Genomic DNA, 22,991 nt, shown 5'->3' with positions numbered 1-22,991 from the left:
TTGAGACAACATTTTATGTTAAAATAAAGAGATTAATAAATTAAAATTTAAATATTCTCTTTGTTGTATCATATTTAAATTTATTAATCTCTTTATATTTTCTTTTTAACTGCGTCCATTCTTTAGTCTTTCCAAGCTATTTCCCCTTGTTATCTGTTTTTACTTTGTTGAGCTGAGTTTTTTATTAGCTAATTTCCATATTTTTAAATTTAAATAAAAGTATGTCTTTGTCTTAATTTTTTCCTTCATCTTAAATATTTAATGGTTAATAATATAGTATAGGGTTGTGTTATGTGCCATTTACCATGACAAAAAACACCTCACTAAAACGACTTTTAATTTTATTAAGCATTTGGGGTTTATTTGTATTTTATTTTTTCAAAAAAAAATTCCAACATTTGGATATTATTTTTAATATTTCACTGATGGCTTTATCTTAATGATAAAAAATAATATTAGCCACATTTAAAACCCCCCCACAAAATATTGCTTTTATGTTATTCACTCATTTTTCCAATGATATCACTGTAGCGTTGCGTTGTACCTGTTGAGAACAGGCAGTAGCTGTCGCTGTATTTCAGAAAACGTTAATCTGAGTTCAAGGCCACTCAGTTATCCCATCCTGACAATATGCCACCCATAGAGGAGTTCCATGAGTAAGCGCATGCAAGAGCCATAAAACTCCCTTACTGCTACTGCTCTTTTATTCTTATAGTTAAATATGTCGACCTTTCATGTTGCTCCCGTGAAATGGACAAACGTCTGATGTTGATTGCATGGGTGTGGAGAATGCGGATAAAACAACCTAGGCTTCCAGTAGGTAGTAGGCAACAGTAGCCCACTTTCGCACAGGGGGTTCTCCTGTAAATGAGCTACCCATGTGGAGTTGATGGGTCTGCTACTATCCAATTGAAAACAGATTTCTGAAAATGCAGTGGGACCTTAAAGTGCTGGTAAGGGGACCTTTCGCCGCCTTCTGTGTGTATTCTACCTCTCTGTTTGTTAGGTCATGGCAGATCTCAAGTAACTTACAGCAAACGCACATATCAAATGACTCAGACTCCAAAGGCTTTGTTATCAGCGGAGAGCACATGCATGTCAATATACTGTACATATATGACAAGGAGAGTGGGAGTTTGGTGAATAGGGCACTGGATAGAGCATGAATGGAGAGCGCTTTTCTCAATGAGTCCAATGTTCTGCTCAGCATGTGCTTGCCTTGCATGCCACCCCCTTCCCTCTCAATTTCTCAGTCTATTCACTTCCTTCGTATCTACTTCAGGCCCATCCCCCACAAATCTCTGGCATACCCACCCTTCAGTATGTGGATGGAGACAGGTTCTCTCTCTCTCCCTCTCTCTCTGCGTGTGTGTGTGTGTGTGTGAGAGTGTGAGAGTGTGTGTGTGTGTGTGTGTGTGTGTGTGTGTGTGTGTGTGTAGAATGCTGTCACTCTCACCACTGGCACCACCTGGAGACCGATTTAGGGAGTGGATATTGTGACTGATTAATGGTGAAAAGCAAATGATTGCTTTATCTTTATATTTAGCTGAGATGTAAAATAGTTGGATTTTAAAACGGGGGGGGGGGGGGGGGGGGGACTAACAAAACAAAAAAACAAAACAAAGCATGTGCGCCTTTGCAACTTTGGTTTTACTTTTGCCTGTAAAGACAAAATTAAAAAGGGTGTGATAGCATCAACCTGCCAGGTATCCTCTATGTCTTTGGTGCACCTTTACTGACCCGTCTCATGATAATTTAAACCCTCTTAAACATAAACATCTATCCATCCATCCATCCATCCATCCATCCATCCATCCATCCATCCATCGGAAATCTGTTTGTTAAGCCACTTAACGCTCACCTATAAATCATTCAAGCATAAAAGCATCATCTAACTCAAGGGATGAACCAATTTTAAATTGTATCTTCATACACTTTATTGTAGCATCCTATTGCAAATGCTAAAAATAACATGTTAAAAATACCAATAATAGCATTTTTACACCAACAAGGTGCTACTAGATAAACACCTGACGTTTCGCAACATAAACCTCAAAGAAATTGAGTAAACTGCACAAGTAGAGGATAAAACAAGTACCAGGTCTACAAAACTGTCTACAGCAGATGAACAGTATCCAAAAGTCATTTCCATAAGAAATAAGAAAATAAATCCTGCAGAATGGCTGTCAAGAGGTTATTCTTAAGGAAGGGAAATGGGAATCAACCAGCCTAAAAATTAGCGGTAACAGGACTCATGGCACGATGAACCTAAGTTTGAAAAGTCTGATTCAAATAATTATCAATATTTAGAGAGGACGACAGGAGAGATGTACAATAGTGACTGCTTACAGTGATTTTTAAAACATGGTAGAGGCTTTGTCATGGTTTGCGCTGCACTTAAACCTATGGTGTTTTACATCTTGTCAAAATTGGTGGAATTATAAATGTAGAAAAATGTCATTATATCTTTCATCCACCATCCAATAGAGCTTCCTTTTTCAGCATGACATTGATCCCAAACACACTGTCAATGCAGTAAAAGCATATCTAGCTAGAAAAACACACAGCTGAACCCTATCAGTTATGTGGCGATCGTGGCTCAAGAGTTGGCCTCGTAATCGGAAGGTTGCCGGTTTGAGCCCCGGCTTGGACAGTCTCGGTCGTTGTGTCCTTGGGCAAGACACTTCACCCGTTGCCTACTGGTGGTGGTCAGAGGGCCATCACCAGTGTGTGAATGTGTGTATGAATGGGTGGATGACTGGATATGTAAAGCGCTTTGGGGTCCTTAGGGACTAGTAAAGCGTTATATAAATACAGGCCATTTACCATGGACTGACCTCCCCGGAGGCCTGAATTACTGAAGCAGTCTGGGATCATCTTGACAGAGAACAGAACAAAAGGCAGGCAACATCCAAAGAAGAGCTTTGAATGTCCTTCAGGAAGCTGGGAGAACTATGGCTGAAGACTACTTAAAGAAATTACAAAAAGGCTTGTCAGGCTCTATTGAATGATAAAAGTGGTCATACCAAATATTGACACTCGCACTCATACAAACTACGTTTTTGCCTAATAAATTCTGATGTATTCCCATTTACGTTTGCATGTTTAAATGAAGTGCTGCACGTGTTTAATATTTTCCCAAAAAATATAATAAATGAGGGGCACTTAAGACTTTGCATAACATTTTCTATTAATTAAATACGTTATGATGTGCATCTGAAAAAAAGACCATGTAAAAATTTCTCCAATGTGTTTATTCATTAAAAACTAGTATTTCCAGGCATTAATACAACTTTATCTATCTATTTGGGTTTTTTTTTTGTTTTGTTTTTTTTTTAAAATTTGCGTGCATGCAGGGATTCCCTGGATGAATAAATAAATAGTCAGGGCAAAGCTGTAATAAGAATTCATCTTTCCACAAAACTATCATCTTAGCAAATCTAATTTGTTTCCTTGTGTATTTTTAGGAATTAAACAGGTTTAAACCATATTTCAGTGTCAGCACATCGCATAAACGTGGAGCATAAGTGTATCTGATGATCCCCAGAAGCCAGAATGACTAGAAGGAGAGCACAAAACAAACTTGGAGCCAGCTTGAATTTCAGCACTAATTGAATCTTGGAAGAGACAAACACTTCCACATCAGACGCCCTCTTCAGAGACGTCTGCTTGCTTGTGAACTCTGCAGCAGAGTTTGAGTAGACAGAATCCTATTGACCCTTGGAGGGTGGGGGTTGGGGGTCTTGGCCCACTTTGGCATGCTCACCCCGCCCCCACCCCATGTCCTCCTGCCCCCGCACCCCCTTTTTGCTCATCTGTCTTCCCCTTCGGCACGCTCTCTAGCTCATTCTAGCAATCCATTTTTAGGCGCTTTGTAAACCACAAGTGATCCAGCCAAACCAACTAACAGATGTGGACAAAACATCCTATTCCTGCCTGTGCCTGGGTTTCCCCCGCTTGTGCTGCTGTTGGCCCTGGATGAGCCTGAACATGACTAACACACATACACACACGCCACTCACATCCTCCCTCTCATTCCCCAAAGAAGAGATGAAGGGGGCAAAAAAAAAGGGCAGGAGAGAGAAAATCCACCGGGAGGGGAAAAGGAAAAGGCTAGGTGGGCGGAGAATATGTGTGTGGGTGTGTTTCTACGAGGGAGCGGATGGAGGTTAGTGGGCGGAGGGTCGGGGGCCGCTCAGTCCGCTCATGAGTAGTATCTGACTCACACAAACAGACGGAAGTAGTGCGTGCTGCTTGTTTAGTGAACACAGCTCTGTATTAATGTGATACTCCTATATGGAAATCATAATAGGAGTTCTTACAATACCTTATTTCAACTCCTTAAGTTGGTCACTGACTCAGCGCTCCACTTTCTCTTTCAAATGGTTTCAATTCCACATCCTGAGATGGACACGGGCGGATCAGTCATACTGTGACTCAAACGTTTGACATTTTTTAATGCCATATTTGAAACTTCCTTTGGCAGCCTTGGTACGTTTATAAGTCACTTTTTTATGCGGTATATTTATTTTTTATTTGTCATTCCATGGGAATCAACAGCTTGGAAAAAACCTGCAAATCCGCCCGGTTTTTCTTTTTAAAGTTCCTGAAGTGGGTTGACTCACACCCAGTCCACCTAATCATAGCATATAAATACATACTATACCTAAAGCGGACCATACAAAACACTCAAAGCAAGCATTAACTGGGTTTTATTATTTTAACTTAAAAATGTATTCAACCCTAAAGGCAGTTTTTTTTTTTTATCTCCCGGAGCCAGAGTGAGGCAAGAGGACAGGGTCAGCTTCAGAGCAGCCCCCTGACAGCTACCAGCAGTTATGTGCTGAGAGATTTTTTAAAACATAATAATAAGGTGAGTGCTTTTAAATCTAGACTATATCTGCACCACCCTTCCATAGTTCGTTATTGAGTCCCCTCATATGAAAGACATGAGTGTTTTTGAGCATCTGCAATATGAGTCACCAATATATGTCGCCAACAGGGGGCAGATTTTTTTGGTTTACAAACTGAGGCAACAACGTGTGACATCCTTGAGAACTGCCACCATCTTGTGGTGATACTTATACATTATGTGCGCTTTTATGTTCAATATTAAAACTTTTTTTTAATTTAAAATGCGTCTCACTGTGTAAGATTAAATGTTTATTAGAAAATGCCCAACCCCTCCTCCCCTTCACCTTTTTTCCCCACAACTATTCACCACGAAGGAGAGTGTTGCTGTGTTGTTAATACACTCCCAAGACTTCTCAGTGATAAAACACTCTGCTTTTCATGACAAGTCTCCCGGTAGCCGAGCACTTTAGTTATCATGTCCAGCAGGGGGTAGTCTTACCCTGAAAAATACTTTAGCCTTGACTTCATTGATTCCTCTCCTGAATTTAATAGGTAGCAGGTTTGTTGCCACTAAGGAATTAACAAGCTGCAGCAAACCTGCATCTGTCTGGAATTTATTCAGACAATATGTTCCCTAGATTGTCCTCCACATCAGCAGCTGCAGACATTTGCTGAAAACTGAAGGGGCTGGCAATATTAAAGCAGTTTTGCAGGTTGCTCCCATTTCTTCATCAAGTTTTGTGAAATAATGAATCCACGGTTTGGATTGTGGTTCAAAGCCTGCCCTCTAGACATGACAATCAGGTGCAGCAGAATGAGGTTACTGCTTAATTCAGCTGACCCTCATCAGGTTTAAATTCAACTAGAGTAGAGAAGGCAAAGGAGGTCTGTCACTCTGACAGATGAGCATATGTTCAGAGAGGTTGGAAGGAGTAATAGATGAGAGTCACCTTGGTGATGGTGCATCTGGATTTTCAGAATTCACGCTACCCCTCTCTGTCTTACCTGATTGATCAAAAGGGAAAAGAGCCCGCCTGCCCATTTTCGTGCCTGTCACATCCCTGCATGGTAGCTGCAGTCCCCAGAGAAAGCATCTGGCTCAGGCTACATCTTTGCTGGTTACTTATAGAAGCGATCTGTGCCGAGTTTTATCGCCGTTTTTTTTTATTTCCACAGGGAAAAGAGAGCAGATTCTCTTGGCAGAGTGCTGATGTGATGACCGCAACAACAAATAAGCGCCAAGCTTTACAGTCGAGGATAAAAGGTTTACAAACTCCTCTGTAAAACAGGTGGTAGGCTCAGCTGCAGAGCTGAGTCACTTTAACATTTGTCTTATTGATTGCTTTTTGACTGACATTCCCACAGCAGGTAAATTAGAACGTGGGTATTTTTTCTGTCAAGTAGATTAAACAGAATTAGTATGTGCAAACACTGGCCAGACAGTGACATTTTAAAAATATCACCAACGTATCTAGAGGAAAAGAATTTTTTAGACTTTTCTTGTTTTTAACACAGTCTACACACTATAATTACATTAAGATTGGTAGCCCAGATATTACGTTTTTTTTCCATTTCAATTACTTAAAAGAAACAAAAACTCAAAATTAAGGCAGCAGTGAAGTGAGATAAACTCCAAAAACTCACTACACTTTCCATCATTCACTAATGAAAGCATTAGAGCTGATTTTTTTTTCCAGTACCACAGAATAAAACTGTACAAATAAATCAAATTTCATGTATAAAATAAGCCCTCCTTTAAATATCACCCCTGTAACAAAGTTGAACTCTTTAAAAAAGAATAAATGTCAGTGTAGCATTTTTTGACATTAACTTGACGCCCACAAGCCCCGCAGACCAGTTACTAACACCGGTCAGTAATTCCATTGTGTTGGTGGCAGCTCACCAACCCTCAAGCTTCTAGCCTCAAGCATAAATAAGAAGAAGGCTACAAAGGTCTGGTAAACTCACATCTTTCCAACGCCGCACGCTCTAACTTTAGCTTTCAGTCTGAACTGTGATCCTCTGGAGCGCCCACAAAAGACAAACATTTTCACATACCCAGTAATAGTCACCCCAAACCTGTGAATAGACTTTGACGTCTTAAATACCCCTTTAACTATACGATGCATTCATTTGGTAAATAACACATCAGTTTCTTTGTTCTTGCTCTGTGTCTAGACAGGTTAGAAAAAAGACGGGCTAGGTAAGCCGATTGTGCTTGGAGCCTGCAATCCAGCTGTTGTAGCTGGGAAGTCCCATAGTGGTGTCTGGAGTAATATCAGTTGACAGATCCCCTCACTGACACCAGGATGTCCGTCTATGGCCCTGACCACATCACAGTGTTCAGTATCCTGTGTAAGCAGGTGTCAGATTGCTGCCTATTGATGAATGATTTGAGTTGCTGAAGATGGACTGTGGTGCTGCCACCTGCAGGGGTCTAGGCGAGACGGATGGGTCCATTTGTAATGCAGAGGGGGCCCCATAGCTGCATTAACTATTAAAGTGTGGTTATCTCAGGGTAATGGTACGCCAACAGCACTGAAACAAACTATAGCGAGAGAAAGTATAATTCTAATGTTGATATATGAGCCCTTGCTTCTTTATTATGTGCTCTATTCTCTAGTCTGCAGTCTAGATTGGGACGATATGAATGAAACAGCAATAGCCTGCCATTTAATGAACGTCTGGTTAATATACGCTTGATACCATAAGAAAAGTAATTGTATATTAACCCTCTCAGGCTCAAATTAAGTTTTTGTTGCTAATGCACAAAAGAATACCTACAGAGGTACTTCTGAGTAAAAAAACCTCATAAAATATGTATGTGGGGTAATCAGGTTGTTAGCTTTTAACTGTTGCAAATCTGCAACGCCTGCCTTGAGAGGGTTAAATGTTCATCTAAGGTAATGTTCAAACTTTAAATTCTAAATTGGGTTAAAATAAATTTAATCCACACTGTTTTTATTTATTAATCGACTTGTAAGGACAGCTTTGTCTTAGCCACACACTCACTTTGCCCTGTGACATTAAAGGACCTCAGACAAAATAGTGTAAAACAACCTTAGCACAGTTGCTTGGCATCACAACAAGCCTGAAATGATGTAATTACCACTGGTCTGCCACACAGCACGGCCAGTAAATGAAAGAAAGACCCATGAAGCAGAGAGGCCAAATGACTTCACCTTTAGCTGCCTCTGGTGTTTGTCTTTACTTGTAAACAGGCACTGGGAGGAAGTTCACTCGTTAAACTTTCTACAGATGGTCAATATCTTTATCTGTTTCCTGCTCCAGCTGGTAGAAGTCTTGAATAGCAGTAAAGAGGGAGAAATTGATTCCACTGTACCTTTCCTCCTCTCATTTTGTCAACCTGAAGTCCATCTTGTGAATGTGCCCTCAGAGTCGATTGGCCTAAGGGATGGAGGAGCACTGGGAGTAGCTGGGTAAAGGAGTGAGCCATCTATCCTTGGTACCGAGAAGGGGGAGGAGGGGACATGGTGTCGTTCCACCTGCCTGCTGAATAAATCATCGCTTAGGCCATTCTGCAGCTGCAGTCCAATTAACCAAAGGGGACCCTGTGAATGCAGTTAGGTGGTATGATTAATTACACAGTACTGACAATACATACCATAGTTCACAATATCCCAAAGGGCAAACACTGAAGATGGCTTTACTTTGCAGATTTTAGCATGCCTTTGAAGCATTGCTCCCTTTGGATGTACACTAACATTATTGGAAGTTTTTTTTTTTTTATCATACCTACAGTAACTAATTATGCCTCTATCTGGTACCTTTGAAAGTGGAAACAAACAGGCAAACACATGTACACAATCATAAAACTGAAGCCACTCCAGTAATCTTAAACCAGCTTCAAAGCCAAGCAAACAAGCAAGCAAACATTTTCCCCTGTTAGAAGGCAAGGCTTTCTGGCATACTAATTTAAGGTGCCATTAGTTCCTTTTACATGGCTTATGACACAGCTCCAGTTCTTACTACTTCAGCTCATTTAAATGGTGCCTTTAATTTAACATAAAAAGTCAAAGAAGAAGGTGGAAGAGAAAGGTTAATGGGACTGACACAAAGGGCAGACAGCAGAAGAAGTCTAGCCTTAAGTGTCACATCCTGCTTGCATCACAGCCCATACAAGGAACCAATTAGGCCTGGTCAGTAATTAAGAGAAGTCCAGTAGCATGGCTCTGGTTATAGCTTTCTGGAGGATTAAAGCCTTCTCCAAGACAACTGCTGGTAATGGCCTCGATCCTTCTATCAATGATCCGCTCACACGCTGACGTTTGACTGCTGCCACATCAAACAGAAAGGTCACAGAGGATGTAACAAATGAAAACAGAGGAAAGACTAGACAAGGACGTAATTGCAGGAGACTTTGGTCAATGGGAGAAAGACCGCTCAGCCATTGTTTACTTTTAACAAAGCTGATGTTGCAGCACAAGCACACACCATCCCGCTCTTTCTATTTCCAGCGTGCGTGGCTTGTTTCAGCAGAGCAAAAGAAAGAAGTTAAACATGGACTTGACATTTACAGCCAACGTCTGTTTAAAGGTTACATTCAGTTTCAATGAAAACTTATGCAAGATCTCTGCTTACTGAGTATATTAGAAATGCAGCATTTGTATGTGGGTTTGAATAAGTTCTGTTATTGAATAAATAACTTAGTATTCTATATTAACTGTGGATCAAAATATCTTAAAGCTGTCATTAGTGATGACAAACTGGCAACTGCGCCACACCTTAGCTTCTTTTAGCCCGTTCTTTTCAATTTAAAACGCAGTTCTTCAGTTCATTCTCACCACTCTCATCTAAAACCATTTCCAACATCAACATGTGGCTGCTCCCAGCAGCCCAGTATTCAGCAGCTAAAGTTCAGCAGTGAATAATGAAATAATTAAAAAACTAGCATCACCTGGCTTTAAAAGCATTTATCAGTCAATTGTCCAATTAGTTTTGAGCCTGTAAAAATGGGGGGCTATGTATAAAAATGTCTGTAATTCCTGAACCAGTAATGTAAGACTTTTATTAGAGCATCTGGATTAAAGCTGAAAATATGCACTTTGTGGTGGCGAATAGAGGCAAAAACTACCAAACTGTGTCACTGTCCAAAAACGTGTGGATGTAACTGCACAATATAGTGGCAGCAAAATCTCTTTAGAGACTAGTAGTTCTGTTCAGGATCTAGACAAACCCAAACAATGTATTTATTTTCAAAGTATACTGAGTGGAGCACTTTGATAAAAGAACGGTCTGTTGGCTATCTGAATTTTTAACTTGTTGTAGATGATTTGTTTTAAAAACTGTAAATGGTAAGAAACTCTGTTCAGTGTTTCAAGAAAAGAGTATATTGAGCAGCTAAAAGCCAGCTACACTGAAACATATCATGAATGCACGATTGAAATCTGCTGTGAATACATATTAACTGGATGGTGCTGAAGCTGGATTTATTTCTTAGCGTTTGCTTTTATTGCCGAAGACAAGCTGGAGAACACTGTAATGTATCCCAGCTTGTATTTCCACCACACAAAAGAACAGATGCACTAATTAGCGTTTGAAATCACACACTTGCCTGAAAAACAAACACACACACACACACACACACACACACACACACACACACACACACACACACACACACACACACACACACAGTCCATCAATAAAATTTATCAAAAATATCAAGGCTTATGTTGATCTGAGAGTCTTATGAAGCATTTTATAGAAAAACAAAAGGGGCCTAACAAATTAATTAATTTTTAAATGCGACCAAATTGTAAACAAATAGATACGTTAACATTCAAGTCTTTTACTAATTAATTTTCATGAATAAAGAACACCACAATCACCATTGCCTTGCTATTATAAAATTAATAGATACATTTTTATATTCTGTATTTAAGACTGTTTGAGATGGCAGTACATTGGAAATGGAAACAACAACAACATAAAAAGCACTTGCACATGTTCAAAGAGTAGTTTTTGTGCTTCCACTATTTCATACATCTTGGAAAGACACACACCTGATCTCAGACGATAGTTGATCTGCAGTCAGATTCCTTTTCTGTTGATACTGGCTTTTAGTTATGCATAGGAATAAATATTTTCATGTGTAAATATCTTACAGGTGCACCTCTTTGGTCTCACAGTTTGAAGATTTATTTCCAGTACACAAACACATTTCTAGCTGTTTTAATCCTCACAGAAGCTGCTGAGGTAACAACACAAACTGAGTTATCCTCAACACTGCAACACTAAAGGCGGTTTAGTTTTGATGGACTGGTGAGGCAAATCAGTAGCAAAAGCAATTAAGATAAGCTGGAACGCTCACTGTACTTTTTGAGTGTTCAAACCAAGCCATAACTCCATTTAATTTTTTTCTTTGTGACCACGAGGGTCCGTCTTTACGGGATAGTCCACGCAAATGCTACTGCACTTAAATTTGCATTCCGACAGTAGCTAAATCTTCGTGTATTTTGCTAATATAACCTCAAAGGCTTGTTTTCTCTCTTCTCTAGCTGGCTATTGATAATCCTGTTGAATAAACATCATTTCCACGTGTACATATTTTTGTGGCTTCATCTTAACAATTCCACTCCCACACAATATAGGTTCATCTGCAATAAAATGCATTGTACTTGTGTTCTGACTGCAGCTGCTTCTGGGGATTAAAAACAAACATGACTTATCCTGCACACTGTGATTGTACAGGCTGTTTGGTGGCTTTTTCCAGATAGCGTGTCTCAACGTATAACAATGACCCTTGGCTGCAGCTGCAAACATTTCTCTGAATTGGATTACATTCTCACAATACATGGTAGGCCACATTCTCATCCTAGATAAACTGTGGCAATGGATAGAGGAGGGGATGGAAAAAGCACATCTCCGAGGGCAGAAGTAATTCATTTTAGCATAAAATGGAAAGTTCAGGAAATCACACTTTATGATTTTATGTTAAAAACAGAGTATAGAATGAATTAACTAAAGAACTAGTTTGATATTTACCACCCATGGCAGTGTGGATGGTATTTTTTTTTCACCTTGTAAGTGTGTGTGTGTGTGTGTGTGTGTGTGTGTGTGTGTGTGTGTGTGTGTGTAGGTGTGTGTGTATGTAGTCATGGTAAGTGACAATTGTGAATTTGACTTCTTTGGCTGGTGTTCATGTGTGTGTCTGTCTATAGATCTCCAAAGATTGATTCTGTTCATCTGGACGTAGCGTTTTCAGTGGGAGAAACGTTTCGTCACTCATCCAAGTGACTTCTTCTGTCTCAGCTGACTGTGGTTTTCCCAGCCTTATAAACAGTACATTTGCATAATGACTGAAACCAACCCACTGATGGGACGATGGGCTGGGAGGTCAGTTCCTTCATCATGATTATACAAATTCTCATGACAACTGATCATTGATACTGTTAAGATTGGGGAAACTTGCAGTCAGCTGAGACTGAAGAAGTCACTTGGATGAGAGACGAAACGTTTCGCCCACTGAAAACGCTACGTCCAGATGAACAGAATCAACCTTTGGAGATTTACTTACCTGGATGATTGAGAATGCATCAAGGCGTCTGTCTATAGACTGACACAAGATGGTGTTTAGTTTGAGATTTAGATGATTGCATTCTTGCCAGTGTCATGTTTGGCGTATCTCAACCAATTCTGCCAAGACGACTGGTGAAATAAGATGAGTGGTCAAATATCCAGCCAGAATTATGCCAGAAGCTTGTTGATGGCTACCAAAAGCATCTGAGGTGCAACTTAACCAAATCTTGATGAGTATGTATGGATATATTTGAACCTGTGTGTATACTTGTGACCCTATATGGATTAGAGAAAAATCCAAAATAACACTTGTTCACCCAAAGTTATTAAATGTATGTTGCACAATAATTGGAAAAAGAACAGTTACGAAAAACATTATAAAAGCCCCAAATTGATGAGTGTACGTAAACTTTCTTTCACAGTTGTACAACCAGTGATTACCTCTTTGGTTGTAGAAGAAAACAGGAAGCCAAAATATTGCAGACTTCGTCCAAAAAAAATCTTTTGAAGCCTTCTATAATTTGGGACTGTCTGAGCTCCTGCACTGATATATCATTGAAAGGCAAAGTATTTAAATGGACTGAGTGCAATGGGTCAAATAAAAGAGTTTGGTTGTAGTGTCCAATCTGTCAGACTGGGTACAGCAGCAGTGTTAATAGCAGTGTGACAAAGCATACTACAACAAACATATTGTCGTTACAGCGTTGGCCTTTTGCAGGTCTTGAAAACCCCCTAAAGAGGAGAAGAAACCGAAGCCAGTAATAACCAGGGAAAACAGGGCAAACAGAAACTGAGCATAGCATTCGTTCTGGCAGGCTACAGAGACAAGCTAAACCAGCAATCCCTGCAGATTTCAAGGCAGTCCACATCAGCTGATGTCTCAGCTGATTCCCTTTTGTGCATCCTTTTGGCATGCTATTTAATCTACTTTACCCTGCATACACTTACAACCCACCTCCAACTCAGCTCCTCCATCTCATGCTATTCATGCTCACTTAATTAGCATCACGTTAGTTGTCATTGATGCCTGCTCTGAACTGTGAGGGGGTCTGCTGCTTCTCAGCCTCCCTTTACACTGTAAAAGAAAATCCTAAAAAAATAGTAATATTCCGGCAGCTGGGGCGCCAAAATAATACCAGAAAATACCAGAAAATAACTTTCTCATAAAAATACGGTTATTTTCAGAAATGACAATACAGTTTGTTGCCCTAATTTTACATGGGATTTGACCCCTTTCAAGTGCTTAAATTAGGAACATTTTAATGTGATTAAACGATGAAATTACCTATAAACAATTCAATGAATGCGGCATGAATAATAATACTTGTACAGAAATATACAGTTAACAGTTGGTTTAAATAATAATGGATTGCATTTATATAGCGCTTTTTGGGGCCCTCAAAGCGCTTTACAATTCCACTATTCTTTCACTCTCACATTCACGCACTGGTGGAGGCAAGCTACAGTTGTAGCCACAGCTGCCCTGGGGCAGACTGACAGCAGGTGGTAGGGGAAGTGTCTTGCCCAAGGACACAACGACTGAGCGTGTTCGAGCAGGGCTCGGACCGGCAACCTTCTGATTACAAGACGAACTGTCAACTCTTGAGCCACGATCGCCCTAAATAATATTAATTGATGCAAAAAAAAGTTTATAAGAATCATTTTATATATTTTTCCATAGTATTACATTTGAATTTAACAGTTCAATCTTTCAAATAACGGACAAATATCTGTGAAATTATGATACATTTGTGAATGTATTTTAACAATCTAAATATGCATATGTACAGACAAATATATTTAAAAAACAAGAAAATTATGTTTTATTACATTTACAGTGATTTTATGTTATTTTACATTTGAAATGTAAAATCACAGTCTATTTATGTAAATTTAATGATATTCTAGAAAAACAGTACAAAACTGTAAAATACACAGTAAAATACTTTTATATTACTTTTTTTTTTTTTTTTTACAGTGTATAGGCTTTTCATATTTGAACATGGAAAGGACAGAACAGAGCCATGATAGTATAATAAGCCTATTTTTTAAACTAAAGTGGTCCTATTAGAGATGCAGATGTTGAAAGTGCACTATAAATAAATTCATTCATTTATCCATTCATTTAATTTTAGCATGGGTGTTATGCTTGTTTTCCATTGTCCATCCTTTGTCATGTTTTATTTGTTTATTTTGTAAGCGCAGTCAGATTAAAGGTTTTTGGTCATATATTTTTAAATGAAAATAAATAAATAAATTAGCCATGTCCAGTTTTTAGTCACCAAAATTCTAAATTAGGCATTGTACTACTCTGTTTTTGAAGACCAGAATAAATGTGACACCTGATAAAAAAAGAAAAACAAAGTTTTACAAATATATTTCAGATTGCCTTAATGTAAAATCCAAGTTATTATATTTCAATTACTGAAGTACACAGTGCTTTTTCTCACCAGCAGGTGGCAGAATAAACTGTCAAGCAGTTAAAATGACAAGGAAATTAAGGGGCATCTGCTTATTCATGAAGTGCTCCCAGCTTTTAAGCCTGAAGAAATATCATGATGTTTTTTTTGTTATTCTAAAACACTAATGCCACTGCAGACTGGATAGTCTTTCTTTTTCTTTTAGTCATATTCTCATGCATTAAAACCTTTTTCACAAACTCTTTCAGTGTTCATATGGGCATCTGACTATTGTTTCAAGGCAAACCTGGCAAACTGCAAAACTGATCCTTCGAGTGCTGTTTACTGCCAGCTTTACATATCAATCATGGCCATGTACACCTGAAATCAGTCACGGTGAGACTATATTACTGGGAAGGCTGAACTGCTTTCTGCACATAAATTATTACTGAATTTTGTTTATACTGCATAAAAGTGTAATAATAACAGAAAATGTCAGTAGTTCATGCTGAAGCAATAAACAATATAAAAACCTTTGTGGTAGCAGGAAGCACAGAAACTGACAAACACACGCGCCAGTAGTAATAAAAGTCTGCATCAAAGAAAACAGGGGTTACCATGCTATTAAGCAATGCTCGACGCTGTGAAGTGCACCTACAGTTACATTTACATCTGTGGAAAACTGTGGTGTTGCCAGGCATTACAATGGGCCAGACAGATCTATGGCCTGATGCCCAGAACTCTGCTACTCAGAGTCCCAAGGCTCAAACTGCAACTCCCAGTCTAGCTGCTAATGTAACCTCTCCATCCCCTCTTCCCACAGTACACATGACTGAAGGTGTGTGAGGGTGAGTGAGAGGCGAAGGTACAGAAAAACTGCAACACAATCAGTCGCTGTTCTAACGTTTCATAGCCGTGGCATCTCATTAATTGACTGTTGATGTTTTGGTTATGTAACGAGCCGCACATTCCTGATCCATCTGTGACTACAGTAAGGTGCAGTCACAGATGGATACTTTCATCTGCTGGTAGCACAACGTTGCCCAACCACCATGTGTGTTTACAGTGTGAGTAATTGGATTTAAGGTTTTTGCTGTCTTAAATGTGTAATTTTCACCCTTCTCTGCTTTGACAATATGTGTAAAAACATGTCTAAAGATAATAAAGACGATCACTGATTAAATAAACTGGGACAACTAACAATGATAAGCAGTGACAATTTATGTGAAACGGTACGTTTTGACTCATGAGGTTATGCGACCTGTTTCAGGTTTTCATCTGTCAGGCTCTCTCTCTCTCCTAGAACCATGAAATGCTATGAATTTTTTCAAGAAGCTTAAAATGCTCTGTTTGTTGTGCTATGCTGAGTTGCAGCTCTCTCTGTGCTTTCATTAGAAGACTTGCTGGCCTCTCCTTTAGCCTGCACTGAATCACAACTCTGGCAGGGCACAGATAGTTGCAAATGTGAGCAGGAATACCAAATATCACATACCAGCACCCGTCATCTGCTAAGTAAGGGTTTCATTCAACTGCAAGCAACACCGGACCCAGTAATTACCAGTCTTATTCTAAAGGTATGCAATTCATTATGATTTACTTCGTATTTGGCTTTTAAGCCCAGGTGTGATTCTACTTTTGCTCAGACTGAATCACTCTCTGAATCCCAAAGTCTGTCACTGGGGTGCAAAAGCAGAGCTAATCAAATCCTGGTGCCCACCCAATTGAGATGGATCACAGTTAGGGGAGAACAGAATAATTCATGGACCCCCCAAGCTCAAGTGACTGGCCAAGGTGAAAATCAGTAGACTTTTATTGCAACCATGATTATTTATTAATGCCGCCTTCATCAATTCAATAATTAAGACTATGCAGCACTATAGTTAGTTTTACATTTTACACTTCAAAATTTATAAAACTTCTGCGAACACTGTTATGCCTTCCAGACTTAATGTGTCATTGTGTTAGACACTATTTTTCAAAGTGAGAATGCGCTTATTTGGGAAAGAAAATGTATTTAGTCTATAACTGTTGTAGTCAAGAGGTGAGAAAGATCTATAGCTGGAGCTCAAATGTAAAAGCTTACATAAAGAAAAGAATCCCTGTGCATTTCTTCCAACCAGTATTTTATAACTGTCTTATAACTCTGGGTTCTGTGTTCCTCTCAGAGTCTAAAGACATGCAAGTTAGGTTAGCTGTTGATTCTAAACTGACTGTAGGTGTGAATGTGAGCGTGAATGGTTGCCTGTCTCTCTGTGTTAGGTCTGTGATACAGCAGTGACCTATGCAGGGTGTACGCTTCCTCTCGCCCTATGACAGCAGAGACTGGCTCAAGGCCCCTCGTGACCCTAAATTGGTGGTAAAAAAAGTGGTAAAAAAAAAAAAAAAAGGATGGATGGAGGGTGAAGCATCCATATAACCACCAATAATGACTTTAGGTAAGTTTGATGCCATTCTCTAATAAACCACACCTAAGAAGGAGCTTATAGCGTGCAGTTGATGGGCCCTTTCATAGACTAATTATTTGATTCAGTCAGTAATAAAAAAAACAACAAAATAAAAATAAAACGTTGGATTTCCAGGCTGTGCAGAATCTTCCACTAGTCTGCTGCTTTTTTTGTTCAGCTTGCTCTTCAAAATATTATGAAGAACTCTCAAATGCTTCTTGAACAGGGCTGCATGACATCTGAACTAAAATCCATAGATTTTCTAACTTCAATGGTTACGACTGCTTTCTTGGTTTTAGTGTCCTTAACAGCCTGCTCATTTATCGAGATGCTTAGGCCAAGGACGAATGAAAGTCAAAAGCTTCATTGTTCTTAAATTATTAAAATTGTAAAAACAAAACAAAAACAAAACACATTTACTTGATGATCTATTTTGGTCAATAAAAGATTTACTAAGTGCAAAAATCCTGACAGGTGCTTTGATTGTTTCTGCTCAGATCCTCTCATGCAAAGAGTTTGTATAGGTGTACGAATGCTGCTAATCATTATTTTTGAAAGAAAAAAAAGTTAAGGAGGAGGAGGAGGAGGAGGAGGAGATTCTCCATCAATTATTCAGTTGTTTGGTAAAATATTAGAAGGTTGTGATCAATGCTGGTTGTATTTTTACAGACCCTCAGGTAATGTCTTCCCATTACTCACTTCCCAAAACTAATAGAGCAACACTTGAAAACTCGCAATGATATAAAAAATAATAAAGCAGATTAAAGTCTTCAGATGTGAAAAGGTTTACTTAAAGCCCAAATTCATTGTCTACCTTTGACAACAGCTGTTTGACACTTCATGTGAAGATGACACTTTGTAAAAGGTGAAATGCTGACTGTTGTTTCATCATATAAAGTTAAAAAATTATAAATACAATTAAAGAACAAGAAATAAGAAAGGTTTCACTGTAATTTACGGCTTTAATAATGGCCCACAGCTTCCCTTCTGTCACTTGTCTTCAGTTATGTTATTAAATTATTAAGCTAAAGGGTTCTTAGACTAATCTATCAAGCCTGCATTTGTGAATATTAACAAGTAGTTCACAAATGGATTTTAGGGCTAATGACTGAAAAGTCCATTAAATGAATGGAAACAATCAGCCACCCAGTACACTGCTGTGAATGTTAGTAGGTCATTTAGTAGTCAAAATAAACTATCAATTATTAATAAATTCTTGAATAACCCTCCTCATAGGCTCGCACTTATTATTAGCCTTTCTGTGCATTTCAGTATAGACTAAAAAATTCAGACCAGCTGACCATTTCAAGTTTTGAAACAGGATTTTCCTCATTGATTCATTATTGAATATTAAGCTTAACGTACACGTGGATATTTACTCGTGCAAAGCGGGCAATTCATGTTTTTAAGCTCACGACCCCTAAAAAGGATACTCTGACAGGCACAACAAACCGAACCAAAACGAAAGTCCAGTTTGTGACTGAAGCAGCTCGATCGGCTCTGTTCTTTCACTTATGAGAGAGAGAGAACGGTGCAGCTGATTAGACTGATGAATCAATAACTGCACGGTAATGACAAAACTTATAAAGAAAAGCGATTCCAACAAGCAAAATGATCCTTCCCAGGGGAGGGTCCGAGGTAATCGCTGAACATAAAAGTCCAGAACATGGCGTGTGTGCACAAGATTGCGTGCTTGTGCGTGTGGTGGGATGGCAGCATAAAAAAAATGGAGACTGTGATTAAGAACTTCCTCAAGTGCTCAAAAAGACAAACGAACAGCGCCAAGGAGCGACGGCAGTGGAGCTTAATATGCGCTAGTCGGCGCCTTAAGAATGAAATTTAATGCCTGCGTGTTGCATGTGAATTCAGGCAACAGTGCACTCAGAGGAAGACGGAGAGACTTAAACCTGGAAGGGAGCCCACCCTGCACGGGTTTGCTTAACGTGGTGTATCCACGAGCAACAATCATGTCCACAGAGAGTCTGAAATGGCGATAACGCACACAAATATGCTTCCACAGCTGCAAGCATCGCGCATATTTTTGTTGTATGGTGTGTATGCGTGTGTGTGTGTGTGTGTGAGGATGAGATGCGTCACTGCCTTACAGTAAATAATCTCACCCTAGCAGACGCCAGCAGCAGGGAGAGCCAGCGGGGCTTCCAGTGAGGAAAGTGTGATGCAAATACACGAGAGCGCAGTTACAGTTTTACGCCTAAATCTTTGCAACAGGAGACTGACAGCAGGGATGGAGACAGATCTTTTTAAATCACCTGCTCATGCATCATCCAGGTGCATTTGAGAAACGGCACAACTCTTGACATAAGTTGTCAGCTGCTTAAATCGAGCGCACAAGGACTCTTTTCAACCTGAAATCCTCCTCCTCTTTTCTCTGCTCAAATTAAGTGTCCACCTCGGGGGTTTGACTTATTGATCCGTTTTTCTTTAAATGCAGCTGATTTCAGTTCAATTGATCAAGCAACGGTTTCACTCACTCACTCAGTCCCTGTCCCTCCCCCACCACTTCTTTCCCCCTGTCGCTTTTTGCGTTGCCAATAGTGTCAGTGCTTGACAACGTTTTGTTGAAGCGCTTAAAAAAAGATAGAGGAGAGATAATTTCAGTCGTGCGCGGTGGGAGGGAAGATTTGTGCAGTCAAACAGAAGAATCAGTAGACGAAGAGGAGGGGAAAAAAAGTAGGAAATCTCTGCAACCGCTGGAGTCTCATTCAGCACCGCTCGCTCCTGGACAGCGTCTGAGCGGCGGAGTTGATCGAGAAACAGGGGATTTGTTCAAACATCCAATCTGGGAGTAACACTGAATTTAAACGGGGCGCTTAATTTTCTTCACGACTTACAATCCACATTGGTATGTTCACTTCCCACACCTGTCATGCTCTTCTTTTGAATTGAATCTGTGCGGCAAGCAGCGTTTCAACAGCGAGGGAGTCCAGAACTGACTGGAGCTGGTGCCGCCAAACAAAGACGCTGGAAGAAAAAAGAAACCTGGACGGCATCGCAGCTCGCAGAAGTTCTTCTCCTCCACTTTGGGCTCACTTGTATCAGGAAGATTTAAAGGTAACCGGTATTCTTTTCTTTTACACTCTTATACTGGCGTCAGCGAGCTTTAGGAGTGGTATGACAGCCAAGCATCCCAGAGTTACGCAGCTGTGTTGTGGTTTCTGCCTGTGAGAGTATGCTGCACAAACAGTCTAACCTATTAAGCTACTTAATTGGCATCTTGGTGTGCTTTGGAAGCAGTAGTCCATTATATTAAGAACACACACCAACAATTAAGGCAGTCGTATCTTGTTTCATTGCCTTTTGACTAAACCCAATATCAAATAGTGACTTTACAAATCTCCTGGTGTGTATGCGTGCATTGCAAGATTTAGTCCTGTTTTGGGGAGGCCGTGGTCTTTGTCCGGTCACATACTCAACAGATGAATCACATTTGCTGAAAGGCTTTTGGAGGAAGAACGAAGCTGGTGGTAATCGTGGAGCTGATTGGAGGGGGGGGGCTTGGCAGTACAATGAAGCCCTTCATCAGCTGTATCTATAGGAGCTCCCGCTGCAAACCCCTCTCTTTTTTTTTTCGCTCCACTTGGCTAGATCCTTGCAGAAGCAAATCGGGGAAGTCTATAGGAGTAATCAGTGAACACACACGGTAATCCTAAAGTAATGTATTCATTTAAGATAGATATGAAGATGCTGCTAATGACGAATATGCCAGCTTTTACATGGTTGTCTGGAAGAATAGGTGCCAATCCATCTTTGCATTTAATTATTTTCAAGTGAGACTTGACGCTCTGGCGGGTGATGGTGACGCCTCTCTGATAGGCTAATGCACCTCTGTTGGAGAATGCATTGATTAGAGCTCACGTTTCTGCTACTCGCAGGTTATACATGATGGTTGTTTCATTATGTCAAAACAAAGTATACACTGATTTCTTAAAGATTTTCTTAAATTTAAGTGATAAGAAGTGCAATTTCCCTCTAGATTTATAAAGAAATAAGAAGAAAATCTGCTTAAACACTGTTCTGATATGAAGGGTATTATTTTATCCTTTTTTTTGTTCCACACAGAGGTTTTAATGGATATGCTCTGTTTCCACTTTCTTTTTAATTTTTATGACAGTCTGGCTTTTGCAGGTTTGTTAGGTTCCACTCTAAATCTCTCCAGAGCCTAACCTCCTCATCTACTTCAAATGCCTCACTGGATTTCAATTAGTGAGAATGATTTAATTTGAGCTGATACTCTTCAAAACTCACACAAAATGTGAAAGGCATGTGGTAGCAAATGACAACAATAAAAATGACTTGGTATTTGCACACGGTGGGTCTTTAAAGACCAATTAGATGCTCCTTAAGCACTTCTTGAATCGGCTGGAAACATGCAGACATGTTCCACCGAGCCAATAAAATTGAAACTGAAGCATTTAATGTATTTTTTATATTTTTTTAAAGGCATATGGGTCTTTTGAAATCCCCAAACAACCACTTTTAAATACCCATCAGAACCATTAACAGCAACAACTCTTTCCCTTTTTTAAAATTTAATTTTAGATTTATTATAGTATAAACAAAAACAGAAATGGTGAATTTTTGGGAAAGATCAAGTCTTACCGACAAACGCACCAGAGTATTTGCCCAACAGGAGTTTTTAATGTGCTAATCTTAAATCCCAACAAGTCCCACTAAGATCCACAAGTGGGGACAAAGATTTTTGACCTCCCCTTTTTGTTTTCATGTGTTTGTGGCCTTAATCAGAACATAAAGTATTAAAGAGTCATCCTGGCTTTCTGAATGTTTGACCGGTATTATCAACTGTGTTGCAGTTACCATTTGGCTTTGCTATTTTTAAAGACAATAATATCAAATTGTCTTTATCATAACAAAGATAATAGGATTTAAATAAAGTGCACTTCTTCAAACACGTCTCATAATTTTCCCAAAGACCCGAGCCCAGAATGTGTAAAGATGACATTTACTGACCCTGAACTGAACCCTGTGAAGCTGTGCAGCACCCCTAATAAGACCTACTGATTAAAGGTTTACATTAGTTCAGAATTCACTGTTCAAGTTAGGGGTTACCAATCAGATGTGAAATTTTAATGCAACCGAAGACGTGCCGTGCCAGAAGCCAACCCCAGCGAAAGAACAATTCCTTCACACATTTGGCAGTTTAAAAAAGCTTGCTTTCCAAAGAAAAAAAAAATCTAAAAACATCGATATTTTTTTACACTTCACTTTCAGAGTATACATGTTTAATGGTGCGAGACAACATCCAGTATTTCCACTCATTAACACACAGAAACCCCTCTAATTTAGATCGAAATCCCAGAGAAACTCGACTAAAAAGCTCACTGCTTATATAAAACCTGTTAGTTTTAAACTTTACATCCAAATGGGCTTTCTTGTACTTTAAGTGTTTCAGATCGGATAATGTTGCCTTTATACCCAGAAAATCATCCAGGACATGTTTACTGTCATTTCCCTCATCTTATGTAATTAATTTTTCATGCTGCTAGGAGTTAGCATGACATCAGAGGAACGGGGCAGAGAAAATCATTTTCCTCACTGGCTTCTCTTCCTTTTTAACACTGTGCTGAAAGCAAGAGCATACGTCAGCGCTGAAATTCACATCCAGCAGTGCATAGAGACCGACAGACAAGATGAGGCAGGCAGACAACGCTTCTCTCTGCCTGTTGGAAGACTTTTAGATATCCATTTCACTGTTGTTCCGGAAGAGGGGTCA

Source organism: Diplotaxodon limnothrissa, linkage group LG20 (genome assembly GCF_057381915.1).
Source record: "Diplotaxodon limnothrissa isolate DT_005_m linkage group LG20, D_limnothrissa_male_GT1.1, whole genome shotgun sequence".
In the NCBI taxonomy this organism is placed as follows: Eukaryota; Metazoa; Chordata; class Actinopteri; order Cichliformes; family Cichlidae; genus Diplotaxodon; species Diplotaxodon limnothrissa.
The sequence above is the reverse complement of the archived record's forward strand: the minus strand, read 5'-3'. Positions refer to the sequence as shown.